The sequence below is a fragment of the Alligator sinensis genome, unplaced genomic scaffold (genome assembly GCF_000455745.1).
Source record: "Alligator sinensis unplaced genomic scaffold, ASM45574v1 scaffold1542_1, whole genome shotgun sequence".
NCBI classification, from domain to species: Eukaryota; Metazoa; Chordata; order Crocodylia; family Alligatoridae; genus Alligator; species Alligator sinensis.
Genome location: NW_005842452.1, coordinates 97,141 through 111,420, shown reverse-complemented (window position 1 = coordinate 111,420; position 14,280 = coordinate 97,141).

Sequence of the window (14,280 nt, the reverse complement as noted above, 5' to 3'; positions counted from 1 at the left end):
TGTGTTGCGTTGAGCTGAGCTGCGTTGAGTTGAGTTTCACTGCGTTGTGTTGTGTTGCGTTAAGATGAGCTGAGCTGAGTTGAGTAGAGCTGAGTTTCATTGTATTGTGTTGCGTTGAGCTGAGCTGAGTTGAGTTGAGTTTCACTGCGTTGTGTTGTGTTGCGTTAAGATGAGCTGAGCTGAGTTTCGTTGAGCTGAGCTGAGTTGAGTAGAGGACAACTGAGTTTCATTGCGTTGTGTTGTGTTGCGTTAAGAGGAGCTGAGTTGAGTTGAGTTGAGTTGAACCCTGCGGGTAGTAGTACCGTGTAGGGGTTAATTTGGCTATATGTATCCAGTTTGTTTGACCTACACATGGAACATGTTAAAGTCACATGAATAATTCCAGCAAGTGTCAAAATCCTGCTCATCTCCAGTTATTTCACACACGGCGTGGCATGAAAGTGTTACCTTTATTTTGCTGGAAGAGGGTGGGATTATTTTAAAGCATCAGATTTGGTTTGGGGGGAAGTCCTTTTTCTTGTTTTGAAGGGAACGAAAAATGATCGGAGGAGATCGGGCAAGCCTTGGAAGGAGAAATGTGACAGCAGCAGAATAGGGACAGATTGCAATAGATCTAGTGGATGGGCTGATGTGGCTAAAAATGTGCCGCTAACAAAGCCAGAGGAGCAAGGAGAGGAGATTGATTATAAAGCTTCTGAAAATGCCCATCTCTCCTTCTCACTTGAAACACCTGCCTCCCAGCACCAATCTTGGCTTAATACGTGTTATCTCGGTGATAGCAACAGACAGCCAGTCGATTCCGACTGAGACCTGGGGGGTAGATTCGGATCGACTTCGCTGCTGTGCGGGACCTGCGCAAATCTCGGAATAATCCGAAATCATCTCGCCCAGGGAAAATGGAGAGAGAGTTACCACGGGGAGTCCTTCTTTCCACTTTCCAAACAATAAAAGGCTAGGGACAAAAAAAATACTCTATTGCTCCCTCCAGTTTCTCAAGGGTTTGCGAAGCAGTGTTACCCCTTGTCTCCTACAAACGAGACTGAACTGGAAGGGTTCATTATGGGGCTTCCCCCCCTCCTTTCCCCGCCTTTCTGAAGCGCGGAAGAGCGAGTTTTCCGTGAAGTGGAAATAACAGGAAATGTTGAAATCGTATCGCAGTATTCGTGGAGTCACCACATCTATAGCGAAGAGCATATTTGATCCCGCTTGAACTTCTTCCCTGCTTGCCTTTGCAAACGAGGGGGTATTTCTCTCCGGGCCAGTTTGATGCCGCGATTTAAACTATTTTAATGTCTTAGGCAAACTGCGGAGCGAAGGGTGCATGCGTTGCCTTGTAGGGACACAAAGAAACCGCGTTGCACTTGTCTGAAACAAAACGCAGGCTCCATTGCCTGCACGGTGAGGGTATTTCTCCCGTGACTGTGAACAGCGAGGAATAAGCGGATTTGGAAACGTTGTTGCTTCGGGATGTTTTTTCCCCCCCGTGTGTGTGGGTGTGGAAGTGAGGTGTGGTGTGGGTGGATGGTGGGTGTGGAGAGCGGTTGTGGTGTGGAGGTGTGTGCAGGGGGTGTGCTGTGGGTGTATGTGGAGGGGGGTTGCGGTACGGGTGGGTGGGTGTGGAAGGAGGGTTGCGGTGCGGGCGAGTGGGTGTGGAAGAGGGGGTTGTGGTGTGGGTGGGTGGATGTAGAAGAGGGGTTGCGGTGTGGTTGGGTGGGTGGGGTGGGTGTGGGTTGTGGTGTGGAAAGGTTTGGTTCTCACTTTCTTTTTTCAAGGATGGGAAGACGATGATCAAGTTCTTTTCACTCTTCTCGTCTCTTTCCGAAATAAAGAGCTAGAATTCCTGACACGACCCGAGGGTTTCGGTTCCTTTCCCATTTGGTGATTTCTGCCTGCTCCGGGGGAGCCTGGAGGGGATGTTGTACCCACACACGAGCAGGGAAAGGAAACCAAACATGCAACACAACATGGTTCTTTCCCCCCGAGTAATTACATATGTAAATACACACCCACCTCTCTCTGTATAGATTATACGTACATACATACATACACATACACTGCCACCTCTTTTTATACATTATATTATATACACACACATACACATATACCGCATATACACATATACATACACGTGTGTGTATATGTGTGTACGTACATATGTGTGTGTGTGTATGTAAGTATGTACAATAGAGAGAGAGGTAGTTGCGGGGCTAGAGAGAGAGGTAGGTGCGGGAATAGGTGTGTGTGTGTGTACATGTGTATATATATACATCGATGAGAGAAAATGGTGTGCCTATATATATGTAGTTTCTATATTAAATTAATCGAGGAAAATAAGCACGTCTGTCTGCTATCTACGTGTGTGCGTGTATACTTGATTAACAACCTACCTAAATACCCACCCATCTCTTTCTATTTGTATCATACATACATACATATATATGTGCGTGCAAATGTGTAGTTTATATAGTAAATTAATCCTGGAAAATAAGCACGTTTGTCTGTCTATCGATATGTGTGTATATATACTTGAGTAACTACGTACATAAAAGTGCACCCACCCACCTCTTTCTCTATATATTATAGATACATAATACATACATACCTACTTATATATATGTGTGCCTATGTGCATGTGTATGAGAGACTCAGTGGCACGTGTGTATATATGTAGTTTATATACTAAATTACTCGGGGAAAATAAGCACGCCTGTCTGTCTATGTATGTGCTTATATATGCAGTTCATATATTAAATTGATCGGGGAAAACAAGCACTTTATTTGTCTGTCTGTCTGTCTGTCTGTCTACCTATATGTGTGTATGAACTACGTATGTAAATAGACCCCCACCTCTTTCTTTATATTATATATATGTATGTACAGTATATGCATAACACCACTCGCATATATGTGTGTGTGTATGTGTGTGTGTGTGTGTGTGTGTGTGTGAGAGAGAGAGAGAGAGAGAGAGAGAGAGAGAGAGAGGTGTGAGTATATATGTAGTTTATATATTAAATTAATTGAGGAAAACAAGCATGTCTGCCTCTGCCTATGCCTGTGTGTATATATACGTGTGTGTGTAGGTGTGTATGCATGTACAATCAGGCTGGGTTTCAGATCCGTTACAAAAAAAAGAATTGAAACTGAAGGGCCTGATCCTGCTAGTGCCTCCTGCCTTCAGCTCTACGGGGCGGGCGATGCTGCTCCCAAACGCATCGTCCTCTTTTGCAGATCAAACCCGACATGGGCTACGCGGGCAGAACCGCCTCACTTCGGCCCTCGGAATCGAGCCTCTCTGGGCCTCGTCTGATGCTGAATTTAAGACGGAAGGGCACAGCTGTCACCAGCGGTGGAGGCTCTTCAGTCCTTGAGGAGCTGTAAGAAACCTTCTTCGGGCGGGTTACAAGTCTCCTCTCCTCTTTGAGGCCGCGAAAACTTCTTGTCAGTTTCAAGCCAAGTCTGTTCCCGGGTTTTGTCAATTTCACACACGGCGCTTGTCTATTTCACCCACTGCTGCCCAAGGGCGCGGGCTGCACCCTGCACCCATCCCCTGCCTCACTCTCTCCCGGCTCCCTGAACACCCCCGGGAGCCCTAAACGTGCAGCACCCGAGGCAGACGAAATGCCCTAAAGATCACACCCTTTGGCCCTACATGGCAGGTACCCCAAGGCACCCACCCCCTCCTATACCCACGTGTGAGAGGCAGATGTTTTGGGAGGTATTTTGAGCGCCCCTGAGATGCGCTGTATTATTCCTCCCACCCTGCGCAGGCAACTCCCCTGCCCCAGCATCTCCGGGAGGAGGAGAGAGGGGCTTCAGGACGGCGAATGAAAGACCCGAGACCACGTTTTCCAGCGCATCCATGGGGCCAGCTCAAAGCCACCCCCAAATAGAGAGGTTTCTCTGGTCTCCGTGGCGCGGGCTGGAGCTGGGCCTGGGATGGGCTGAACCAGCTGAAGGCTGTTCTTATCCTGACATGTCTAATTGGTACCTTGGGTCCAAGGTGTCATTAAGGCGCTGGGATAATCGCTACAGGTACAGGGGCTGGACGGGCGTGATTAATGCTGCTGAAATCCAAGGTGGGGGAGGGATTAAAAGAGGCGGGGGAGGGGGGCACAGCTGCGGGTCTCCCTTTGCAAAGGGTCTGTGGCTCAGCTCTCTGCAACGTCCCGGGGGTCTCCTTCCTGCCCGCCCAGGCCTGCTCACGCAGACGCCAAGGTTTTGGCACCCGCACGGTGCTGACGACCCATATTTGCCTTGGTTTTATGAGCATCAAACACACGAAGTCTTGTAAGTACATGTGTTCCCCTATTGACGCGCGAGAGGCTTTGATGGTGATTTATTAGCTGAGTGGTGGAGCCGATCTCTAATTGTAAGCTCCAAAAAAGAAGAAGAAGAAGCATCTTAGGTTGGCTGTACGGCCGAGCTCACCCGCCCAGAGCACCTTCCCCAACAGACTAGTCCTCTTCCCCCACTTCCAAGGGAGCTCCGGGAAGTGCTTTTCTTTCTCTCCCTAGCTTAGGAGACCCTCAACCCAGCCAACTTCTGCAAAGTCACACCACACAGCCCATTGGGGGATCAGAGGGAACTGCCAGCACTAGCCCCAGACCCATTTCTCCACATGTCCTAAACAGACTGCATCGGAAGCAGCTGGAGCTGATCATTCCTTACCCCGTGGTATTTTACCGTGGATTATACAACTCCAGAGTCGTCTTGGTCAAGAGGAGCATTTTCAGGCAGAAGCAAAGCTGGCCACTTGGTCCTGTTGCAGGCCCAGATTTCCAGACTCCTAGGTAGGCTCAAAGGAGATTTTCAAAGCAAGTCAGCACCTAGGGAGAGAAAAGCTGTTTGGAAAAATGCAGCCCCAGTTTCAGGGGCTCAGCCTTTGAGAACCTGGTGCTTAGCTCCTCTGAAATCCTGGCTTACAGCTCTTCTGAAAAATCTGGGCCCCGTTCCTTTGACAATCCAGCTCTGCATGGCACCAGCAAAGTCCCAGACTGATATCAGGTGCAGTTTGGGTTTTATTTAAACTAAGATTTTAAGAGCCAACTGGATTTTCAGGTCCAGATTTGTCTGCCCTTGAGGTAGATGTGAGAGTCTCCCCTTGTCCATCTCACTGCATGGAAATGTTGCTTTCCCATGAGATTGCAACTCTCTTCTGGACCAGATTTTTTATTGCCCTGGGACAGGGGAAGACAAAATGCTATTACCTGCAGTTCCCACTGAGTCTCACTTTGGCCTGGCGTGAGACAGAGCAATGGGGGATGAGTGGGTATCATAGGAATTAAGGAAAGACCAACCTACCTTTCAAAGCCAACAAGTACCCCATATATCTGATGAAGGGAATTTGAGTTGTCTATAGTTTGTATCTATAGCTTGTGTCTTATTTACTTAGTCTATAAGGTGCATATCTACCCTGCCTTCAGACTAACATGGCTAACTACCTCTCTGCAATTTCCAGCCATCAAGAGTTACCCTATCTCCATGGGTAGGCAAAGGCGTCTGTGATGGGAGACTTGAGTGTCTACTTTGTTACACCACTAATTGAAGTTCCACAGCCGTGAGGTCACCGGCAAATTTGACGTGGGCAATTATCTTAGTGCTGTTGGATATTTCCATTTAAGCAGAGGTTGCTTTTTGAGAGCCATTGCACTCAGTTGGATCTTGGATATTTTCCATTCAGAGACATTCATTCTATTCAGAGACAGGGACAAGACAACAGAGTCCCGGCCATCTCTCTGTCTGGCTGCCTGTGTATCTGTCCCCAATATATGCTGCTTCTATCTACATACATCAGTGGTTCTTGACCTTTTTAGACTCAAGGTCCCCTTCCTTAGCCCCAGGGCCACCCTCAGAAAACACCAGCTCTTGGCTTTCACTCATTGTTTGACTATGGAAAAATAATAAAGCAGTTATTTTGTTGTGAAGAATTCAGAGAAACCACAACAGGGAAGAATAATTTTGATACTATGGATTAACCTTAATACCTCCTAGTTTCATTTTATGACCCCTAGTTCTTGAATAGTGAGAGACAGTAAATACATACATTTATTATTATTGTCGTTGTTGCTATTATTCACTCCCTCACAACACAAGAACTTGGGGTCATAAAATGAAACAAGTAGATGGTAAGTCTAGAGCAGGGGCGGGCAATTATTTCGGGCGGAGTGCCACTTACTGAGTTTTGGCAAGCCATTGAGGGCCATATGACAGGCAGCCAGGGGCAGATAAATATGAATTTTCTAAATTTTGCAGAGGCCTGGCAGGCCAGATAGACTGGCCTGGCGAGCCGCATTTGCCCACCCCTGTGTAGAGGGCAATCTTCCTTGCCTTATGTTCTGTCCACACTGTATTCTTTATCCATTTATCATTCATATCATTGTGGTGTCTCTCAGCCCCAGCTGATCTCAGGGCCATGGTGTCAGGGATAGGCTGTATCCCATGCTAGTCCCATTTTCCACCTAGGCATTAGATTCTTGGCCTGGCAATGTCAGCTCAGTGTATAACTAGTCCAAATGTCCTTGACAAATTGATGATGTAGACTTGGCATTAATGCTGATGGAGAAATACCCTAGCCTGGGATCCAGGTACTTGTCTTATATACTGCATCTTACTTGTCTCTGCATTGCATTTCACACCACATTAGTACTGCAGCAAATACGTGGAACGGAGCTGTGTTTACTAACTAACCAAACATGCAAGGCCTAGTCCTATGCTGACAGGTGCTTTGGGTGATTTTTGGTGGCTTCTGAAAACAAAACCCAAAGCAATAAACTCTGCTGCATATTGCATCAGAGTTTATTGCTCCCAGATGCACTGTTTGAACGCAGCACATAGAGCTGGGTCAGAGCAGCCCCAACTGGCAGGAGGCCTGGGGGATCAGCCTGCCAGCATGGGGCTACTCCAGCCTGGCTCAACGTGCTGCAGAAGGGCTGGCTGGGGCATGAAGGTGCTTCGCCATGGGGTTAGGTGACAGGCAGCCCCCGCCCTGAAGCACCCTTGTGCCCCAGCCAACTGGTCAGCGTCTACACACGTGCTGCTGTGGAGTAAAAAACTCCACAGTAGGATAGTACTTGTAGGTACAAGTACTAACCTACTGCAGAGTTAACTCATTTACTCTGTCCTAATAGCAATACATATGTAGATGCTGAGATGTTTCCTGCAGAGGCAACTCAGCAGCAAACGTTTCGTGCAGACATGCCCCGAGAGCATCATTTTAGGTGTACCGATTTGTTTAAAAGGACACAACTTTGTTCCTTTCCAGTATCTCTGTCACACAAAGGGCTCACAGGTCAGATCTGGCCTGTGGAGCCTCCCTATTGGGTATGCCAAACTACCTGTAGGCCTGTGGAAATTGGGAGCTGTGGCCTGCTGCAGAACCCAGGGCCCTTTGGCTCTGTTGGGCAAGACCACTGGCAGTGACCACCCCTGGACTCACAGTCACCACTGCCCCCCTCACCTCCACCCCGTGATCCTGACCTGACTTGGGGTCCCAGCTGAGTTGACCCCCCTGTTACACAACGTTAAAGTAATATAGGCTGAAAGAGAAGCATTAAGCAGAGCAAATTTTGCTACAGATGCAAACTCACTTTTCACTACTGGAAGGACACATCTACTGATGGATGTCCCTGGTGGAGACTGGGGGAAGCCACTGGTAAACCCCATTGTTATGAGTGTGCATTATACACCTATGCCTGAACTCCAAGGAGATACACAGCTATTATCTTCCTGTCTATGTACCATAAGCTCAGGTTATAGGAGCTTCTGGATATTTCTGGTTCAACCTTTAGTATGAAAGCCAAGACTCTCCCACAGTCACAAGCTAAACTGGTGTGAGTGTGCATGCTCAGGGCATGTGCTTTGGGTCAATTAAAGTGGTGCTACTTCTCCAGTGTTCCCAAGTTCTTAGCTGTCCAGCCATAGATTTCTTACTGGGAAAATCAATACTTCTGCCTGTGGAGGGCTGTTATAGTCAAAAAGAAACCTCTTGTTAGGTTCTGCTTTCTTAAAAGCCTCAAGCAAACAAAATAGGTTGGGGGTGGGGGGTGGGGGGGATCTACATTAAACAGTTGTTCTCCTAAGTGTGAGTAGCTCCTTATCTCTTCCCCCCACTTCCCTGCATCCTAATTGGCTTCCTTAAAGCAAAGCCGCCTGGATTTTACATAAGGACTGTGACACACACGGTATGACCAAAGCATTGGCTGCTTCTGTGCAGATAATTGAGGCTGAGAATTCAGTGCACACACAGCAGATTTAAGAAGACAGTTTGCCCAAGCATGTTACACAACCGCGGACAGACGCCTCTTATCCAGAAAACAAGCTGCGGAAGAGCTGGGACAGTGGGTGAAGCCAAGCGCATGGCGGAACCTGCCCTTGGCGCTGCTACAGATCTTAAAAGGGCCAAGTCTACAATGGGTAGACTGTAGATGCATGTGCAGCTCTGTAAAAGTCTATGGGCCAGGTCCACAGTGAATGCGAATCGGTGGAAACCAATGGGCCAAAATCCCAAAAGTGTGGAAAAGGACATAACCAGATTGAAGCCAGCAGCCTGGACCCACCTTGGCTTCCTTGACTTCCAAGTGGCTCTTCTGATTTACTCTGGTCCAGTGGGAAAGGGCCATGATGCCATTATCAGGAAGGCGTGCCATTATACCGCAGCACATGCAAGGCTATATTTGTCAATGCTTGCCTATTTACATGTTTATTAGTTATGATGTGTGTCTGTCTGTCTCCAGAGCTGGGAGTCATGCCTCAGTGTTGATAGGCACCAGCTGTGAGGTGGATGGCTCCGGCAAGGAGAGTCGGATGTACTTAGAGGCTGCCTTGGGAGTTGTGGCTTTCAGGATTGTCAAGGTTTCATTCAAAACCAAAGAAAACCCCACCCCTTCTCTCTGACTTCTGACTTTTGGGGGAATCCTGTGTCCGAGTCCAGAGGTAGACGGGTGGGATGGTAAGCAGTTGAACACATGTGGATCCTCCTAGGCTGTGCATGGGCGTTTGGAGCTCCGTGTCAGCCTGACCTTGGAAATCTCAGCTCGTCCAGAGGGTCATGAAATTCTGCTTTGCCCACAGACACTTGTACATGTTTTCCCTTCCAAAATAAGCAATAGCCTCTTGTTCTGGGCTGGAGAAAGTAAAACTTCTTGGCTTCTGTGAGGTCAGTGGAAGTTTTGACTTCAGTGGAGCCAGGATTTCATCCCAGAGACTTGGAAATGATTGGTCCTGAAGACTATGAATGCTGCAGACACATTGTGTAAGTCCAGTCCTTGCCCAAAGTGCTTACATATTAAATAGGCAAGATGACATGAGAGAGGAAACCGAAGCCGTAAGCAGTAACAGGACCTGCCAGGATAACACAGCAGATCAGTCACAGACTTGGGAATCAGCCAGTCTCCAGTCTTTGGATTGTGCAGGCTCTTAAGTCACTGGTTGAAAAGCTGCCATGTGCCAGACTTAGAAACGTTTAACCCACTCTCCTGGGTTACCAGTTCAAAAAGCTACAGGCCTGTGGCAGAGCGTCAAAAAAAGTGATGATGACATGACGGTGAACACGTGTGTGTGCATGTGTGCACACGTGCACAAACACGTGTACACCCACTCCCCCCAGAATGACCTGTCTCTACACTGACACAACACTTAGGCAACTCAAACTTTTGATCAGCAGCCCCTGCAAAATCACGCTACACAATTTGGCAAAGCTTTTTATGCAGGAAAAAGCACCGAGTTAACCACATCCAGAGAGCGCCATCCCATTATCTCCCTCCCACACAGCCTCGCACCCCATTTTGGAAGCACTAACGACACTGCTCTTGAAGTGCTCCAGAATGACTCAGCTACCAGCATTTGTTCAAATCGATTGAGTGCTTAGAGCTGAAATCCGGGAGTCAGGACTCGCTGCTTCTATTTTTGTCTCTGTAACAAATTCTGACACACTCAACAGTTTAATGATCCTCTCTGGGCCTCGGCTTGCTCATCGGTGAATTAGTAACATAACAATAATTTGTTAATAGTGTCTTCCATCTCAAGGCTCTCTGAGCGTGTTCTGAATAGTAATGGTCCTAGCCTCCCTCTGAGATGGAGACCTATTATTAGCTTCATTCTACAAGTGGGGAAACTGAGGCATGAAGCAATGAAGTAGCTTGCCTGTGGGAAACCAGAACTGTGGCTAAAGCTCATTGCCAGCAGGATCTACCAGGATCTGAGGAATAGCCTTTGAGATGCTCAGATGGAAAGCACCCTGCAATAATACATACCGTATCTGAAGAAAGAGTCAGTTTTGCACATGACCTCCATACCGTAGTCCACAAGACCCCAGAGACAAACCTGATTAGGGCACTGAGAAATTAAAATCTATATCTGGCAAGTGGCTATAGTTTTGAAGGAAGAAAGGCTTTTTCCTAATAGATCTATCCTATGCCAATTCACGGCAGCTGAGAATCTTGTTCAAGGGATCCAGTGTGGGGAGAGAGATCGGTGCCGCATGTTGTAGCAGGAACTCAGGATTATATGCATTCATTCTGGCATTTCAGTATTGATACCCTCGGAAACAGGCACTTTGCTGTCCCATGGCCAAGCTCATTCCACATTCCCTACTGATGTCTTGCTGTGTATTAACAAGGAGCAAATTTTCAACTGCAACCTTTGATTTCATGCCTCTGTTTCTCAGCACCCAGGCTTGGAAGCTAATGGCCTCTTGTCCAAGGGAACTGGACACCTACAGCCCCCCAGCTGGCTTTGTGATTTCAGAAGTCCTTGGGGAAAAAAATCAGGCTGCCAGCATCTAACAGGATGAGCATCAATAGTATCCAGTGTCCGTGTGGCTACTTTGGAGAATGGCTCTTTGCTTCAGCTCTCTCAGCAGTAAGATACAGATACTGATATGCAGAACTCTTGAATGAGAGCCCCAGACCTTATCCAGGTCACAGCTGGGAGGTTGGGTGAATAACCTGTTCATTTTACAACTCTCCAAAGGAAGCATTTTCTTATGTCTCATATTTTTTCTTTGCTTTTCTATTCAACCCAAGCCATGCACCAATCTGACCCTAATTTTGGGGTCTCTAGAAGTGCTGTTGCCCAGAAAGTATGCACAAGGCCAGGATTTTTTTAGGGTGATCTCTTTTATTGGTCTAACCACGTAGTAGAGTTAGACAAGTGTTTGAATGCAAGGCAGGACCTCATTCAAAACCTTGTCTAACTCAACTATGCAGTTGGTCTGATAAAAGATGGTACCTAAGAAATCCTTCCCTCTCACTTGATTTGGGGGAATAATTTGGGGTCAACCCGAAGAGCATTTTTTGTTGTTGTAAATGAGCTATGCCCTGACAAATTCTTCCTCAACCCCAGTCGTGGTGGTAGTATCATGGCATTCCCTGCAAGGGAGTCCTAACATGGTTGGAACTCAGCTCTCTGCATTTCCATCCGGTTATAGAGAACTGCAGGAAAAGAGAAGATTGGATGTAAAGACTAGCCACGGTTTGCCACAGAGCCCTTGAAGAAATGCAGGTGGCCTGTCTTTATTCATGAGTTTCAGGTTGAAGATACCAGTGGTTTCTCCTTCCAGCTAAAAGGTTTGGAGACCAAGAGGTTGGTTGAGAAAGGAGGAGCAGCAATAACAGACTAACGCCATGATCCTACAAATGATTATCCAGATGCAATGACTTTGCACATCAGATAAGCCCTGTTGGGTTCAGTGAGCCCCAAAACAGCTATTATGATTAAAAAAATGAGTGCTTGTCAATCAGAACCTTCTCAGAAAGAACCCATGAAAGCTCCTCGCAATGACATTTATGCCCCCTGAAAAAATATCACATCATTTATTCCACTACCTCTGTATGGACTTAGGTGTCTGTCTTCCCGTTGGACTATGTTGACTATGGGATTTCTTTGCTGCAGTGGATCTGATATGAGAACCACCCCCATCATTCGCTGAGGGTTGTTAGTTCAACCACAGGGCATGGGTTTGAGTGGGGGGACGGGGACTGATAGATGAAGTGGTGCCCCCTGTATTAGCTGAGGACTAGAGCATCCTGATGGTTTCTTCCAGCCTTAAAATCTGTACAGCTTTGCAGTCCTCAGAGGATAAAATGAATGCCTTCAGGGTAAACTAGATTTCACCAATTTCAGATGATTCTCTTGCTTGCTTTCTCACACCAGTGACAGTTCGTTGTTCTCCTTCGAGTGCTAACTTTGCGTCGGATAATTTATAGCCTTGCGAGTTTGCCAAGCAGAGATTTAAAGTACCTGCTGGAACACACATTTCTCTCCCCTCCTATTTCCCGATTGCAGTAAAATACATTCTGCCTTGTTTTTGCATGTAACGTGAAAAAAAAAATCCCTCTTACTTCTGCCTGTTTGATTTGGGATCCAATGTTGAAAACCTTAGCACCTGAGTTAAATTGCTCCCACATTGATCCATGTCACCCGAATTGGTGAAACCCCTCAAGAGTCACGTCTGTGCTGCGTTCTCTGTTCCAGACTGCCTGGAAACCATTTAAAACAGCTGCATTAAAGGAATTAGATTTATAGCTGCTTCATTCTCAGGGCACTGTCCGAAGAACAGCTGAGTAAAAAAAAATAATTAGAGGGAGAAAGGAAGAAAGAAAGAAAGAAAAAGAGACAGCATTCTTTCTTCTTTAGTTTAAACCACCTGTATTTGGCTGAAATCTCTTGGAGATGCATGTGGTTGGCAAAAAATGCTTTTTCTTTATGCACCAGGTGAATATGCTTCTACGGAGGAGCAGCTTTGGAAGCCAAGGTGCAAAGAAAGTGGAAATGAATCCCTCACTCAGGGCAAACTCAGCACTGAGGACAAGTTGCAAGATATATGCAGGCTGTATAATATAGATGTCAAGCGATGGTGCCGTATAAATTATTCTTAATAAGCATAATGTTGCACCTAACGAGTACAATAACGCAGAAGTAGTCCAAAAATATATAAAGGGCTCGGCTGGAGTCTGAGCATTTAATAAACGTGTTGGAAGTGGTTTCTTATTTGCTGATCATAATAAAATAAAAAATTGTCTCCCACTGGTGAATACATTTTCTCTGGGCAGTTAAGCAAAGCGATTCAGGTGTTTATTGTGCTGGAAGCCAGGGGAATTCATTTTGGAAGCTTGATAGGCTATTTGATGTAGCTCCAAAATATGAAAAAAAATTGTGTGTGCGCGCATGTTAAGGCTGAGTGGGAGAAAAATGCAGATTATTATGCATAGGGACACACATACGGCCTGTATGTACACATGCATGCACATGTACATACACCCCATATGCATGTGAGCATACATGTACGGATAAAATCACTGAGACAGCCCCTACATTCAGATATAGGCACCTAAATAAACGGCATTCTTTTTTCTGAAAATCAGGGCATTTATTTCATGGTTTCCTAGATTCATAAAATGTAAGGCTAAAAGAGCAGCTAGTCTGACCTTGTGTATATCAACGGCTAGGGAATTTCACCTTGAAACTCCCATACGAAACCCTTTAGTTTTCAGTCTTCATGAGACTAAACTGTTGAGTGGGAAAGCAGTAGACAAGAAAAAAAGAGCCCGTATAGATATTTAGGGGGCAAATCAGTGACAGCATTTATGTATGTAGGCATTCCAAACATGAATCATTATGAATTATATACAGATATACAACAGTGTGTGTGCGAGCGTGCGCCTGCGTGCATGTATGTGTGTTTATAAAACTCCTGTATATCTGTATATAATTTGTGTATGGTATGTATATATTCATAAATGTTCTAACCGATACCCACACACACCCACAAATACATATACACATATGTACATACATATATATATACACATATGCACACACATATATGTGTATGTGCATTTATAGGCATACGTGCACACACATGCAAGCATACACATACCCCTTCTGTATATCTATATATGATTCACAATGATTAATGTGTGTGTGTGCATAAGCGTGTGCAGCATGCCTGTGTGTGTGTGTGCACGAGCCTGCTTGACACCTGATTTTTTAAGGCTGCCTTGAAGATGATCTGAAGGATGGACTATTCTCAGTGCCTACATTGGGGAAATGTTTGCTGCGGCTGCATTCCCTCACACGCCATTCACCCTCTCTTAATGAAGGGCTTTTAAATTGTCTAACCTCCTCTTATTTATTTTTAAACAGGCTTCGAGAGCATTTATCTTGCCAGCGCTACATTCTCTTGGCGAAGCCTGATCTTCTCACTCGTCTCGTTTCATTTGCGGGCTAGAGGGCTTGCGAAGAGATTGATTTACGAGTCCCTAAAAGTGATTTATGCTCCTT